The 16,883-nt window shown below is 37.7% G+C and overlaps 1 protein-coding gene across 1 annotated transcript in view; it reads right to left on the minus strand.

Annotated features, from left to right (window-relative positions):
• Positions 1-16,883, minus strand: part of ROBO1 (roundabout, axon guidance receptor, homolog 1 (Drosophila)) — a 658,904-nt gene that overhangs the window by 349,242 nt on the left and 292,779 nt on the right. The gene's annotated exons all lie outside the window — the stretch shown is intronic.

Raw genomic sequence — 16,883 nt, forward strand, 5'->3', positions numbered from 1 at the left:
GAGTATGCTGGGTTTTGAAGACAAGAGGAAACACGCAAACATGATCTAATGCAATAAACTACTAATGAAAAACATGAAATTAATTCTAAAATTTTGCAGGCAAGTGTAGGTTATACAATGCATGCAGAAGCTGTAGGATGAACCTGCAGAACAGATGGAAACACCTCTTGTTTAGCCACCATGTGGGATAAAAAGTCCCAAAGAACTACAAACCCAGTCGAGTTTGCTTTGAAGTGCTCTTATGATACTAGGTTGGCTTCTGTCTGTCTGGAGCAAACAAACACCAAAAGATGTGATAGGTGTAGAAATCATCAAGTGGCACGATGTTTCTAAAGGCAGGTTTTATGTCACTTGTACTTGCAGGCCCTGGTGTAGTGGAGCAGAAGTAAATATTTGGTGAAAGGAGGATGAATGTGGCTGGAGCAAGGTCATGTTCATTGGCTGCCAGAAAAGAAAGTTGGTGGATTGATATATGACATAATGTTTGGTTACCTTGTGGAGGAGAGACCACTTTGGATAGGAAGGGCTAAGGTAAAAATCTGTTTTCCTGGCTTCAGCAGAGAAAATTAATCTTTCTGTTAGCTGTTGTAATTTCTGACCTAAAAAGAAAAGTTAGTTGGCCACCAGAGATTGGTTTTGCATTCTCATAAATCAAGCAAAAAAGTGAAGAGGCAGAGAAAGGGAAATTAATTATATGAAAGCGACATCCACATTTCCCTCTGAAGCTGAAGTCCAAACAGGAAAGCTTCCGTGGCTTTGCTGAGCATGGAGCCAATGCCTGTGGCTCACTGTGGATACAGGGAGCCCCTAGGTGACTATAAATTGCAGATCCCTGTATGAATGCAGATATAGCTACATTCACACATCTGTGTTTTATTAGGTCAATATTGGTTGCCAAAATAAGTATTATCATTTCCACTAATAAATAAATAGTATTCTTAGGACTAGTCAAATGCAAACTTAATTTTACTGCCACAGACAGCCCTGCTTCTATAGAAGAAAGCTAAGGTCTTGTCCTTTAGGCTAGTTATTTTTGTGTACAGAGCATGAGTTATTTGATAGTGGAGTAATACAGTTTCCAGAAATTATCTTGTATAGCTGCAGCAGAATCTTACAAATTCATCCTAATAAATAACAGTCCCATTTGTGAGTTATATGTTGTCTATATGAGGAAATGAATGCACTGTGAACTAGCATGTGAATTAAAAGTATACTAGCTACTCAACACCAATTCCTTGTATGGATATGCAAAGATCTAGATTCATCCACCTAATTTGGGGCATATAACTGAAGAATCCAAGTTAGGAGTGTAAGCGTCCTGCAGTTTTTCTATTGCCAGTGAAGAATCCATTTAAGATTTCACTTATGCTCTGGAAGAATCTCTCTTTAGCTATTCCCTGCATAGAGTAAGTTAATAGGTTGCCTCAAATTAAATACCAAAAGTGAGGTGAGATGTATCCTGCTGTAAGGGTGCTCTGAAATAGTGAACCAAATGTATGCAAGGGGGCATCTTGCATAGGTGTTAGCCTGGCTTCCTAATTGTCCCCTTTGTCCACAGATCAGCAGTGAACAGGGGTTTGGTACTGTGACTGCTTATGTTGTGCTAGCTTTCTATATAAAAAGAAGAGTTCTATATTCAGGGCTGTCAAATCAATACTTTATTTACAAGCTTTAAAAGTTCACAGTTTTCTAGTGGAAGGAAAGAGTATAAATAAATAAAATACAATCCTCAGGCCCTTTGCCTCTCACTCCCACCCCAAAGGACATTAGTATGTTCTGTCTGGTCTCTTTCAGCTTTAACATTTCCTGCTACACTCAGTGAAATTTAAACAAAATCACTTTTACAAACATTTAAATGGAAAAATATGGAGTTTTGTCATTTCCCTCCTTGTGTAGCACTAATTAACAAAGCCTTTTTGTGAAAGCAAAAAGCTTTCCTTTTTTAGAACTGGCATGCTCCTCCTTACTGATTCCCAACTGTGGTGGCACAATCCAGTATTCTTGAACAATGATGAGAACAGAAATAGATGGAATTCAATAGAAGCATGAATAATGGCAAGCAGAAACAAAGTGGTGACATAATCTGTCTTCCAAACTGCCTTGAGATATAGTCAAGAAAACACTACATTGTAACTTGTATGTTGTGATCGCCTCTGATAGGTATCACCAAATAATCTTCAGGACAGATTTATCCACTTCGGTTACCCATTTAAACATTTTTTAATGAAAGCTCTGCTTACATACTTACGTCATATATGCCTCCAGCTCCCACATCCTAATGATTATCAGCTGGTTATTTTCCCACTTGTGCTTGAAAAAGTGGAGGTTCTACAGCATTTCCCATGTGGCGGTTTCTGAAAACACACTCGGGAAGGATATGCCATGTGAAAAACATATTGAACAAACATGTTCAAGGGGGCAAAAGAGATGTAATGCTCTGTGAGCATAAAGATGCATGAATATGCAGAGAAAGACAAGGGAACAACTTGAATGTAGCGTGAGGCTGTTAAGATTTCAAAATTGAAGGAGGTGGATGAATTCATATTCAACAGAACAAGCCCAATTTCCAGCTGATACTTTGTTTTGTTTCCAGCATGTTTTGTCAATACTATATTAGGGTATCAGAAAGACAAATACATTTTGAGAAGTGGTATGTTTTTGCAGGGGTTTTTTAAATAAAAGAATTATAATTCATTACTAGTAAAACAATCTGCACAGTGAAGATGCAAAGTATTCAAATATTGATTGAATTTACAGTCCTCAGAGGGATATGACCCATTACAATTTGCTTATTATTATAGCTTTTGGGGGAACAAGAGATACATGGCTGTTAAAGCTGTGCCACAATTTATCACAGTCTTCTGTTTTCATTTGTTTGTGACTTTCTGAAAGAGTCTTTTTTTGGGCTGAGACCTCTATAATTGGTCTCAGCACAATGGAACTCCTCCTCACTCATCCCTCTTCCCTTCCCATCCCCCTGCCTTCAATCTGTTCAGCGTTTTTGTGTTAGTGGTGCATGGAAAAAATAGTACTTATTACAGACCTTTTTTTTTTGGCTTCACCATGATTCAAAAGCTGTCTAAAAAGAAACCAGGAGAATTTTTATTTGGCACAGTGAACAGCACAAGCTGCCCAGTTTAAAGGTGCAGTCGAAGTGGTGCTTTTGAAGGGTACTGGCAAAGCACCCTAGAAGGCATTTTAGTTATCTTTGCCACAGGCAGGTAAAATCCTTCCAATTCCTTTCTGTTCGCTGACATAATGCCATGCTCACAACTCTCTAGAACATTTCCCCTTGCAATTGCCAAAAAGTAACTACTAAAAGCACACGAAAGTCAATACAGCAGCAAGATCAAAGAGAGCACAGTGGAAGGAAAGGTGGTTTTGGGGCTACTGCAGTGGTTTGCAAGCTCTTTAAGTAAAGACCTCACCCCTTCTTTCAGATAAAACTGTGCATGATTTTCATCTCCATTTCCTTCATATGCAGCAATGAGTGCTATCCTTCTCCATCTCTTTTCCGTCTTCCCATCATTTCTTTCTGATCTTTCTTCTCCCTTTTCCTCTACCCCTTTGGGAGATTTGCTACTTGGAGTTTAGTCTTTTTCACTTGCAAAGCCATTCCATTTGTTTTGTTCTACTGATAGTGTCAGTTCACTAGGGGTTACATGCAGCTAATAGTAACACACCCTCCGAGAACTGTGAGGCTCCATTGTATTGACAAAAAAGGCAACTGTGAAAGGGAGCTCAAACCCCTGCCAAAGCGAGAGCTACAGTCCAACTATACAGATCTAGCACAGGACTGCGTACCAGAGGGCTGTCTATCAGAAGTCTATGTCCAGATCGATTGGTAACTATTTTGCACCTGTAAGCATTCCCTAACCTTTGTCTGCAATAACTGGAAACTCTTTGGAATGGTTTCTCAGTATATGCAAGTGCAAGGTTTAGGACCTGAAGACACTGCTTTTAGTTCTGATCCACAGATATTATTTCATTGCCTATAATTAATCATTGTAATGTTTGATGTGGGTTCAGACGTTCAGACTTGCTCTTCTTCCTTCTCTTGAGTTTTGGGAAGTCATCTGGGCAAAGATGGGCCCTGGAGTCTCCTTGCATGCCAAGTTCACATCAGTGGAACACCCCTGATTTCACTCACATTCCTCCTCAGCCAGTTGAGGTCAAGGGGAGAAATAATCACAACCAACCAGTGGTGTGTTGCTTGCACTTGATTAAATATGCTGACACTATCATTAATCAAAGTTATGTTTTAATGTTATATTCACAGTGAAATATATGATTAATGCTATTGATATCAGAAGAACAACCTTCTGTTATTTTGCAACTACTTTGTCTTCTTTAAAATGATTGGCAATTTGCATTTGAGGGTATACATGAGTGAATGAACGCACATGTGTATTTATTCCTGGCTTTTATGTATTTATCCACAGTATCCGTAATACAGATTTGCTTCTCTACGTATAAGGCTGCCACATGTAGTATGTGCATAAGTAATTTTGTTCATTACATATGTGAATGACCAGTGCATGCTTTTAGAGCAGCTCATCATACCATTCACTGCCACCCAGGGAAAGCCTGGGGCAGCTGAGTAACAGCACTCTGCAGCAGGAACTGGAAGACATTCTGCATTAGAGAACTCCACTTGTCTGAAGGCACAAAACATGGGCTTAAGGCAAAGAGCATATTTGGCATGATACTGATTTATGGGGTGCAATGTACTCCTCCTGCATACCAAACATAGAGTGCAGGCTGGTGTGGAGATTAGGGGAGGTGAGGCCATACTTTATTTCCTATCCCCTTGAGAGCCTGCTCACCCCATAAGGATGAGAGATAAAGAAGTGTCTGTAAACACCTGTTTCTCTATTTTTCCTTTCTCCTTCTGCACTGTTGTCATATCTAGGAAGAATCTAGCCTGTATATTAATCCAATTTCTTTCAAAAATTAAAATGCCAATCTGTAAGGAATGGGTTTAGCAAGCAAACAAATTACATTCCTAGCCATTCTCTAATGGGCCTTTGAGTTTCAAGGCTTTGTAATTCCAGTCTCTGTGTATAATACATACACTGCTTTTCCCTAAAGGAGCTGACAGAATTTGTCTTGATTACTAAAAACAGATGTTTGTAGCATATGCATCATGTGTTATAGCTATGTTGCGGGAAAAACTGCTGTTTCATCGCCTGCACGCTTACAGGTCTCCACTAGAGGGAGATCAGTAGAAAGCAGAAAAAACACCCTGTATTCAGGAAGGGTGATAGCAGCATGATCCTCTTCTTCCCTAAACTGGCCGGTTTAGGTATGTTACTGTTTAGGCATTCTTAAGTAACCAGAATCCACCTATATGCTTTTCAAGGGGTTTGCAAATTTATGCTAGAATTTATGGATTTCAGTTACTTCAAAATTGTCTTACGTATGAAACATGATGTTTCTACATTGGAGTTGGTGATCTTATTAAGACCTCATGTTTAGCTTTTTATTTTGCAATTTTGGTTTAGATGTATCTTATCATTGAAGAATATACATAAATATTTAAGAAATACACCTACGGGATCACACTGATGTTTTGCTTTTGTCTGACTTCCCTACATTTTATTGCATGTACTGTAATTTGATATCTCCAGAAATACTTAAGCATGTAAAATACTCTTTATTTATGGATTTTAGATTATCTCCCTCATGAAAAGAGGAGGATAATTCTCTGAAGGAGAAGAAAGCAGTTCAATCATTTTAGCATTTAGAACATAAAAACAGCAATAAGAATTTGAAATTGTTTTAATAACTTAATATTTTACAGTTGATAAAAAGAAACCAACACAATGTAGACACAGTGTAAGAAACCAGAGAATGCTGTACAATGTCATGTCCTGGAATTTACAATTTTTGCTCCTTGTTACCATTCAGTTATAATCGTGTTGTTGGTACACTGTCTTTTAGGAGCAGAATGTCTCCCTAGACTCTGTATGTATTTACATGTTTTTCTACTGTCCATGCAAGAATAACCTTCACCCTTAAAAGCAGTGGTACGGGCCTCACTATAATGACTCGTTGGTTCATGGTGTTACAGTAACTCTGGTTATTCTATGCCTAGGAATTGGAAACTGAGAGTGAAACATGATATAGAACTAGGATATTTAGCCGACCTAAACAAAATGGGCAAGAACACAGTATATATATGTATCACACAACACATATCTATATACAAACACACAGATTTCTCTTCATACATATGAGTCAAATGGATTTCATGATAATGTGCTTGTAGTATAAAAGATTTTCTACCACTGTGCGGATGCTTCTTTTGCAAGTGCCCCAAATGGGTCATCACAAAAGCAGTTTACTCAGTGACTGTTTGTAAAAGACTGTAAGTTCTTTCTACTTAACAGATTTTACACACATTACTGCAGGAGTTTAAAAAGTTACTTTTCTATAATCATTTGCCTGTTACATGTGAATACTTTAGGTAATAGTCTGAATCTTGCCCAGCTTACACCCAGAGCAGCTATCGTTTTTAAGATAAAATTCTGTTAACTGGAAAAAGGAAGAATTCTTTCTTGGGCGTTTTCAAGCTAGTCCCTTTGCCCACCAACAGGAAATAATTTCTGATGTTTCAAAAATGTAAGAGTTTCTGTGTTCTTATCAAACACAGCTATCTACTCCAGGATCTGGCTTCTGGGATTCATCAGCAACAGAGATCAAAAAATAAAACAGTAACTTTGTATTAGAAAAAACTTTAAAAAAAAAAACAAAACAAAAAAAAAAAAACAAAACAAAAAAAACAAAAAAACCCCACTGCTGCCTTTTATTCAATGCTACAGAAGAAAATATGGGCAATTAGTCCAGCTTGGGAACCATGGTCTAATATTTTCAAGCAACTGTTGCTTCTAAATCTATTATCTAAAGGTATTTGTCTATTTTTACATTCCATCTTAAAATAAGCAATTTTTATATAGTCTCATGCTTGTTTAATCTTTATTTCATTCAGCCTGAGTTGTTTTAGCAGAACTGAAATGATATAATGTTTTTCATCTTTAAATTCTAATGTCTTAATGCTAGCATCTGCTTTATTTGAAATATGTGTATTATCACACAAATAGAAGTAATACAGCAATCTAGCAGATTTATCTATTGTTACTTGAGTTCCTGTAAGAATAAAACAGAATAGACTACTTCAGTTAGAAGGGACCTACAACGATCATCTAGTCCAACTGCCTGACCAATTCAAGGCTGACCAAAAGCTAAAGCATGTTATTAAGGGCATTGTCCAAATGCCTCTTAAACACTGACAGGCTTCAGGCATCAACCACCTCTCTAGGAAGCCTCTTCCAGTGTTTGACCACCCTCTCAGTAAAGAAATGTTTCCTAATGTCCAGTCTGAACCTTCCCTGTGCAGCTTTCAACCGTTCCCATGCGTCCTGCCACTGGATCCCAGGGAAAAGAGCTCAGCACCTCCCTCTCCACTTCCCCTCCTCAGGAAGCTGTAGAGAGCAATGAGGTCGCCCCTCAGACTCCTTTTGTCCAAAGCCCGAAGTCCGCAGCCGCTCCTCACAGGACATTCCTTTCCAGCCCTTTCACCAGCTTTGTTGCCCTCTGGACACATTCGAGGACCTTAACATCCTTCTTAAATTGTGGGGCCCAGAAATGCACACAGTACTTGAGGTGAGGGTGCACCAACGCTGAATCCAGTGGGATAATCACCTCTTTTGACCAGCTGGTTATACTGGGTTTGATGCACCCCAGGATGCAGTTTGGCCTCTTGGCTGCCAGGGCACGCTGCTGACTCATATTGAGCCTGCTGCCAACCAGCACCCCCAGACCCCTTTCTGCAGGGCTGCTCTCCAGCAGAAGATTCCTCTCCCGATTTATACTTGTGCATGGCATTACTCCATCCTAGATGAAGAATCCAGCATTTGGACTTGTTAAATTTCATCCCATTAATCACTGCCCAATGCTCCAGTCTATCTAGATACCTCTGCAAGGCTTCTTGTCCCTCAAGGGAGTCAACAGCACCTCTCAGTTTGGTATCTTCAGCAAACTGTTTTGTTCCTTACATTTCTACGAGTTCCAGTAGAGATTAGGGACTCACTTCCCTGCACTGTGGACTACACCTCCAAACATCCCCAAACCCTTTTTACCCTCCTTCCAAGATGCTTAGTAGAGGCACTATTCTTTCTCTAATACGTAATACAGTACTGAGGGAAAAAAGAGTTCGTTATGTGAGGGTGTAAAATTCCAAACTTGGCAGGCACATTGCCTCAAAGTACTGTTAATCGGGTGATCAATGGCACCTCATGTCTGTGGCACTATCAGCTTCCCCCTCAAAACAACTCTGGAACTCAGTGGCTGCCCTTCTCCCTCAGAGGTGCAAGAGTCTGACTTGCTCCTGTGCAAGGCAGTGACTCCAGCCTGTCCTAGGTGTCAAACATTAGTGCCGCTAATAACATTAGGGCACTAATGATGCCACAATCAGAGGGTTCGCCCCTCCTCCTGGGCCTCAGAGCAGCTATAGCTGCGTGAAGGGCAACGCACTTTATTGTAAATTCTTCAGAAGAGCACAGCAACTGAGTTAAGTAGAGAAAATTCACAATTTGTATTGAAGTGTAATGGAGTTTTATCACCGGGGGCAATGTAGTATTCTGGAAAGCAAATGGCTAAAGTTTTGTTAAACAAAGCGATGTGATATCAATTGGGTTCACTTACTGGTAAACAGATGTATATTTCAAAAGTTGACATCTCTGGCTGTCTATCCTTGTCTCAATCAAGCAATAACATATATTTGGCTAGCAGTAGATTTTGCTAATGTTTATGGTACTTAGATCTGAGAAACCTGATATTCAAGTGGTATCCTAGATGTTGATTTCTAAAAGTATAAGCTCTTGTTTCTTAATAGCTCTTATTAAAAAAAAACTATTTTGAAACATTTTTTGTATTTTCAGTTGTAAATTTTATTTTATGGGTTCAGAATCAGAAACTTCTTAGAATTTCCTTAAAATTCAGAAATACTAGGCTAGCTGTAAGTTTAAACAAAAAATAAATCTTAAACACAATTCCATATATCATAGGAAATACTGTTTTCCGGGGTACAAAAGGCAAGCTTTAAAGAGAATGCCAAGGAGATAAATTAAATCATTTATTCATCTAAAAGGTGGCAGTTGTAGCCTGGAAAAATTAGCATGCATATATACAATGCAAATTCATTTTTACATCTATTTACGTTCACATGCATTTACATTTACATTCAGATAGATGATTCATCAAGCATTTTCCTTCTGCCAAGTATGTTGGGAAAGTTGAGATGAAAATAACCAAAGTACAGCTAAAAAAAGATACAGTTTTTGTGCTACCTGGCTATGATGGTACACAGGTATTTTTTTTTCTGTCCCTTGGGAACTGCTGTCTTTAGAAGCATGAAATGAGCATTTTCTCCACTCGGTTGATTCCTGAATGTATTTATTCATAAATATGGTGTATTGACATTACTGTACACTCACAGAGGTGTCTCATTTTGGATTACCGCATATGGTACTATACTGTATCTTATATACTTCAGAGCACACAAAATATCTACGACAGGCCACTGCAAGATATAGGAGGATAAAGTAAAAACTTAAATAATTTGCTTTAGGAGGGGTAGTAAGTTAGTTTAACTTACATAGTGGTTTTCATCCAGCTTGCACTAGGTGCTTATTCACAAATCTTCTTTCAGCTGAAGCTGTGTCAACTGAAGAAGATCTATCCACAAGTCACTGCCTAACACCTCCCTGCTGGAAGTCAGGTTCCTATACAGGTGCTCTCTAACATGTTCAGTGAAAATGACTGATGTGAGCTGAAGCAGTGACTTGCACGTCTCTGTCACTCATTGATTCAGGAACGTTTGCAGGAGGAGCTGAGCCAGCAGCTCACCAGGGGCCATACCCTCCATACCCTCCAGCAAGGTGAAGCAAGGAAAAGAGACGGAAGACCAAAGATGCTAGCTGAAGAAAATGTATGAGCAAGTCCCTCCAGTTCAGGTAGAATCAGTTGTCACCACCAGCAGACTATGAGAGTAACGTAAAGGTTTAAGAATAGGTACTGTGCTGGTTTTGGTTGGGATAGAGTTACTTTTCTTTATAGTAGCTAGTATGGGGCTATGTCATTTTGTCATATTGTCAGGCATTGGAACAGGCTGCCCAGGGAAATGGTTGAGTCACCATCCCTGGAGGTATTCAAAAAGTGCGTAGACAAGGCACTTCAGGACATGGTTTAGTGGGCATGGTTGATTGTTGGACTCGATAATCTTAAAGGTCTTTTCCAACCTAAATGATTCTATGATTTTGTGTTTTGGATTTGTGACCAAAACAGTGTTGATAATGCCAAGAACTACTGAGCAGTGCTTACACAGAGCCAAGGCCTTTTCTGCTTCTCACCCCACCGCACCAGCGAGTAGGCTGGGGGTGCACAAGAAGCTGGGAGGGGACACAGCTGGGACAGCTGACCCCAACTGACCAAAGGGATATTCCAGACCGTATGATATCATGCTCAGCATATAAAGCTGAGGGAAGAAGAAGGAAGGAGGGTATGTTCAGAGTTATGGTGTTTGTCTTCCCAAGTAACTGTTACACATGATGGAGCCCTGCTTTCCTGGAGCTGCCTGCTGATGGGAAGTGGTGAATGAATTCCTTGTTTTGCTTTGCTTGCATGCATGGCTTTTGCTTGACCTATTAAACTGTCTTTATCTCAGCCCACGAGTTTTCTCACCTTTACCCTTCCGATTTCTAACCCCCATCCCACTGTGAGGTAAGTGAGTGAGTGGCTGCACGGTGCTTAGTTGCTGGCTAGGGTTAAACCACGACAGGTACCCCAATGAATATCCCTGCCTCTTCAGCAGTATGTCTGCATGACGTTCTGCAGGAAAGCACAAGCCAGGTGTAGGCTGGCTGTGGAACATCCTGGCACAGTCAGGGGGTCACTAAAACTTAACATGAGAACAGGAACACTGGCTAGATTTTAAGCCTGAAGACCATGAAATCATCTAAGTTACTTAAAATAAAACAGCCATATAATTTTATGCCTTTTTCTGCAACCTGTGGTTAATAACCTGCATCACTGAATAAACTGCACTGTCATGGCCTTGCGTTTCAAACATTTGAAGAAAAAGCACAATGAAGAGTTCAGTGCTTATTTGGCCATTATGTTAAAATGTGTTGCTTCTTTCTCAATCAAATGTCTGGTTTTAACTGCCATTCACTCTTCTTCTATATGCTGTCACCATCCACATCAAGAGCCATTTAGTGAGGATGGTAACACACTGTGATCAAATTTCTCCTTGATCTTATTTTTATTAATTAAGCTAAACAAACTAAGCTTATTAGTAGTCTTCCAGTGGGAAACACAGCCTGTTTGACGCTCTCCTACATCCATTTTTTCAATATCTTCTGATACAACAAATATTAAAAATGCAAAATATAGGACTCCTCCCATCCTGTAGGTTTGCATCTAAAATCCCAAAGTACCGAAAATATATCACAGGCAGAGTGACTGGCCACAGAACGACGGTTTATCAGGCTTTCTGTCTGTTTGAGATTCTTAAATAAGCTTTTAAACTGGAGACATTTTTTCCACTCATCTACTTTCTAAAGCTATGTCTGGGAGACTGGGTCATATATAAGCTATAGTGATAAGTGTTTTATGGATGTATAATTATATTGTTTAATATAAAATTATAAAAATCAAGCACATGGGGTGGATCATTCTGCAGTTGGAACACAGAAGTGCCATTTAGAATGAAGACTGGGATCGTAGGCTCGTTGAAATCAATGGAAAAAATCCTGTTGAATTCAGTGGACTGCATATTTAGCATTTCTAATTTCCCAGAGAAGTGTTAACAGCAAAACATTTTTTTTTTCCCAGGGTTTTTTTGTCCTTATTGTGCTACATAAGAGTGTAAGAATGTTCACAGATTTGTCAAAAAAGATAGACATTGAATACGGACGAAGGAAGCTCACCATACACATACAAAACCCTACCATTTTACCTGCAGACCCTTTGTAGACAATTTGAAATTATAGGCATTACTAATATAGAAAACTGTTTTTGCCACGAAGGTGCTATGCAGGCTGCAGCACTGGGGATTTTGTGTAATTTTTCCTGTTAGGACCTCTGCTTTTATTTATGGCAAAATTAATTCAGCATAGCATTTCTCTTCTTAGCTCTTTAAAATGGAGACTGTCATTCCTACCAGATTATCCTATATAAGGTGATTTGATAATATGTACTAATTTTCAAAATGAATTAGCTGAGCCATAAAGGATGATTATAATTAAGTTGTTGTCATTCGATTTTGAACCAAGCTCCAGAAATAAGTCAATTTTTATCCCATAAGCCAATTGACCCAAATATTTTCTTTTCCTTTAATAAAGGTGTAGTCCTGTTTTAATCTCTTAACTACACACATTTCATATGAAGGTGTGAAAATTCTAGACCACTAATAATATGATGTGTCTCTTGTTCCCCCAACAAGAAAAAAGAACACCTGTATGACTTCAGAGCCACAACACTGAATCATTTGGCAAGAGATCAAACAGAACAGCATTGTTTTCATTTGCTATTCATTTATGTGCTGCCAAAACACATTATACTGCTTTTAAAAAGTGTCGCGCTGATTACCACTTCCAAAGATTGCATTTCTACAGGTGATGAGTTCTGCTTCATCGCCTCTGTCAAAAATGAACACTTGCATTGTTAATACTCTCTCTCATAGGTTCTAAAACACATAACAGGGTTTACAAAGTTTGTCAAAAATACAACTACTATTATTTAAGTGGTAGTTTTTGTTGGTATAAGATCTAGTAAGTTTAACCTAAATAGCACCTAGGTAAGTGTTGATGATGTAATTTTCTAGTTTTCTAAAAGACTGTGGGTCTGAGACAACTATGACTGACATCAACATATAACTTATCAGTGCATTTTCAGTCAAGCCCAGAAAAGTCTTTCCAAACGAGCAAGATTCTTATTTGTGTGAATAGATCCATTTTATTTGTATGACTGAAGTTGCACGTGGGAATTGGTCATTTGGTGAACTGAGCCTTCAGCTGTCAAATTTTCTGACTAGTCACATTTTCAGAACTTTAGCACAAAATCCATTTTCCTATACATAAATTATGATTATTCAGACATTCATAGCTATGCACCTACATAACTTGCAATTACAGTATGCTGATGAATTTTTGGACTCATTAGGGTGGAATCTGCCCATCACACTCCCAAAGTACAGGGCATCTGCTTCTTGACTAAAGGCTTAATGTTAAGAAGTATCAATTGAATAAAATTAAAATACAGGATTTCAAGACTAATTTATACATTGTAGCTGTAAATCATTTCCATGATTAGACTTAAGTGAATCTTATTATAAAGCAGGTATAGCTTTCATGGCTAGATTATGTCATTTGGGTCAAAGCAAAGAATATGTCAGTGAACAAACTGCTATGACATACAGAGCACCAGAAAGGATTTGTGATGAAGCATAAAATAGGTTAGTTACAAAATTTAATAAACAATTCAGTAACTGAGGTTTTCCATAGAAAAGCACTTTATGCAAAACAGGCAACATTGTGAAACAATGAGATATGTCTTTTCAGAACAGACCTTCTTTTGTTTTCTTTTAAATTAAAAAAATAACTTACAAAAATGCATTGCTTCCATGGACTTATGAAAGCTTTTCCTGAATGCACATTTTGTAGTATGAAACAGGATAGAAAAACCATGTAGTTTCTCAGTCCAAGCTTGTCCAAGATTCTTAGCAAGACTTTCAAAGTGTGAGGAAGACATTATGAAATGGTGCCATAAGTGTAGTGAAATGGTGCCATAAAAAGCTGTCTTAGGTGGTTTACAAAATTAACAAAGTTATGATTCTTGCCCTACAGAGTTTCTAATCTTTGAGACAACCAAGTATGAATAACAATGGGGGAAGAGAAAACAAAGATTACAAAGAGAATTACCATGTGGTCTCTTTGCCACAATACATTTCCAGCTGCCTGAACTACATTGTTGTAATATGTGAAAATCTATAATGCTTTTATTTTTCAACAGGGTTTCGAATAAGAGCCAAAATTTGTACATTCATCACATAAAGCTGGTAAAGCAAAACAACTTAGCAGAGATTGATCAAATTGAAGTAATCTAATTTTTTCCTACTACAGTTAGGTGGCTTTTGAATTTTAACATAATCTCACTGCCATTTTTATGTGACTCAAAAGTTCAGAACATATGCAGAGACAAACAAAACCCACACCAAAACATGTGCTAGTGCAATTCCTGTAAATGCAAACTTTGGACAGTTGTTTTGAAATAGAAGCAAGTTGGCCATATGAATTGGGTTTTTTTTTCCATAAAATGTTTGTTCTTCTACATAGATTTCATCAATGGCAGTGACCTGTAGTAGGTAGCATTGAACCTCCAGTTGTTGAAAAATGGGAAAATATAATAATAGAAAGAAAACAAGTTTTTACATATGCCTTTTGTATGTATCTCTGTCCTCCTGCAACCTGCCATTATACTTCAATTCCAACTGATGCCTCAGGATCCCTAATCCTAAAGATACCCAAAATAGAAAGTAATAGTAGACTATAGCCATTTCTAAGAAGTATGTTACAAATTCAACTTCATGTTCTTGTAATTACTTTGATTAGTCTACAGTTGTTCTGTAGATCTTAGTTACTATCCATTGCTTATGCAAACAGCTTTAGTCACCCCAAATAATTTGTTAAAATATTCCTTTTTATGAAGTTTCTTGGGCAATAGGTACAGTTCTCAGAATCATTCTTCATTTAGCATTATAGACTTGCAACAAATCACTGAATTAAAATAAAAGATTGGGGTGGTGAAATACTGTGCTCACTAAAATTAATGACAAACTTAAGCCACTTAGAATTTTATTCAGAGTATGTGCATTGGATATGCAGATTATTCAGTAGGCTCTTTTATCTCTCTATTGTACTAGTGTAATTCTAAAATTCATGTTTTCTGTAAATACATTAATGAAAACAAAGTCCCATTTGTGTACGTAGTTAAGCTGCACATTTAGACCTGATTTGCTCCTATCATTCCAACATAAAGCCAGCTAAAACTACATATACTAGAGTATCATTGAAGATTAGCTTAAATGCAGTCAAAATACTTTTTTTTTTACTCAAATCTTCATGGTTTTATTAAAAAGTCAAAGATTTATTCAATAGACAGATAGTTTCTATCAAAAATAGCTGAAAACACAATCTTGTTTAAAACAATGTTGCAAGAAAATTTCAGCCAGACAACAGCGTAATTGTACTCATCAAAAATAGATATGCACAAATGCAAGCAGAGCATGTCCACTCAGAAAATAATCTGGTTTTGGACAAATCTAACAAGCAAAGTTTAACAAATGTTTTTCAGAAATTTAGGGTCATCTATTAATTTCTACAGCAAGCTCACTTACACAGAAACGCTCAGATCAGTACAAGCAGAACTATTTATCCCACACATGTAATGAATGGTTTTGGGGAAACTACTTTTTATTAACTCTTACAAGCCAAAAATAGGATCACAGTCACAGTATCAGGGTTCAGATCTAATTTCCCTAAAACATAGTACGCATCTAGATGTATTCATCAGAAATGTTGAATGTCAGAGCCTACCCTAAGGATTTTTCTTCTGGGACCTACCCAAATGTGGATGCAGACTCTTCTCCTGATCTGTTTTGGCCAGCTGTTTTCACAGAGTTTCAGACTAAGATAAAAGAAAACTCAATGGAATAGATGACCTCATGAGATTTCCACTCCTCAGGGTAGAAGCCTACTAAGAACAGTTTATGATATTTCCCAGCTGTCAAAGTCATAAGGAAAGCCTTGCATTAACTAATTTAATATAATATAAACAAGTACCTCCAGACTCCATTGACTTGGCCAACATCAAGTTTGCATTTAAACATCTTCCAAAAAAACAAAATCTGAGTTTATTTTCTACAGATCTATGTGTGCAATGATTCTACAAAATATATGCTTTACAGAAAACTTTTCACATTTCTTTCCAGAATACATCTGGTTTTATTAGCTGAGTGTGATAATGGAACTGTGTCAGTTTTCAGGTTTCTAGCATTTAAACCAAATATTTTTGTTCACAAGGATGGGAGCTGCTCCGTCGGATATTTCTGTGGCAGGTGGCAGCCTGCTTTCTTTCAACACACACCATGCATGCATTCATTTAAAAAAAAAAAAAAAAAAGAGAAAGCACTGAATAAATTCCAATTTGGCATGATTATGTGATGTGTGGCCTTGTGTGCATGGAAACTCTCACCTATTAGCACTTGCAGTTTTAGTATCATGTAATTATATTGATTTTTTTGTCAAGTCAGTTTTAAACTATGTCTTTGAGGTAAAAGGCCAGTGCATTAATCCACTGTGGTATTTATTATTTAAATACTAATCAAGAGGTCAATTAATGTTTTCATTGCTTTTGTAAATGAGTAATGGAGTACTGCTCAGAGCTCTTGGGAGAGTCTACTGTTAAATAGGAATCTGATTTCATTCCTTTCAGATGGCCCTAAATGTATTTATTATGCAGCTCTTTTACCTTGTATGTAGTGAGTGGAGTATTTCACTTGAACTCTAAACCCTATACTGCACATCTGAAAGCCCAAGCTTCTCAAATATGCTAGGATTCTAGTTCTGTTCTTCAAGTCTGGATCTATTTTGCAATAAAAGGGTATGATGAATATACAGCTGATTTAATTGTAAGAATGAAAGTTATCTCCATGTGCCAGACATGAACTAGGAAGTTTCTATTTGATTCATATTATCTACAATATTGAATAGAAAACAAATTAAGTTGGCAAGGGATGATTAGCCACTTTGCTAAAATTAATT

The sequence above is a fragment of the Haliaeetus leucocephalus genome, unplaced genomic scaffold, assembly GCF_000737465.1.
Source record: "Haliaeetus leucocephalus isolate CR32 unplaced genomic scaffold, Haliaeetus_leucocephalus-4.0 Scaffold228, whole genome shotgun sequence".
In the NCBI taxonomy this organism is placed as follows: Eukaryota; Metazoa; Chordata; class Aves; order Accipitriformes; family Accipitridae; genus Haliaeetus; species Haliaeetus leucocephalus.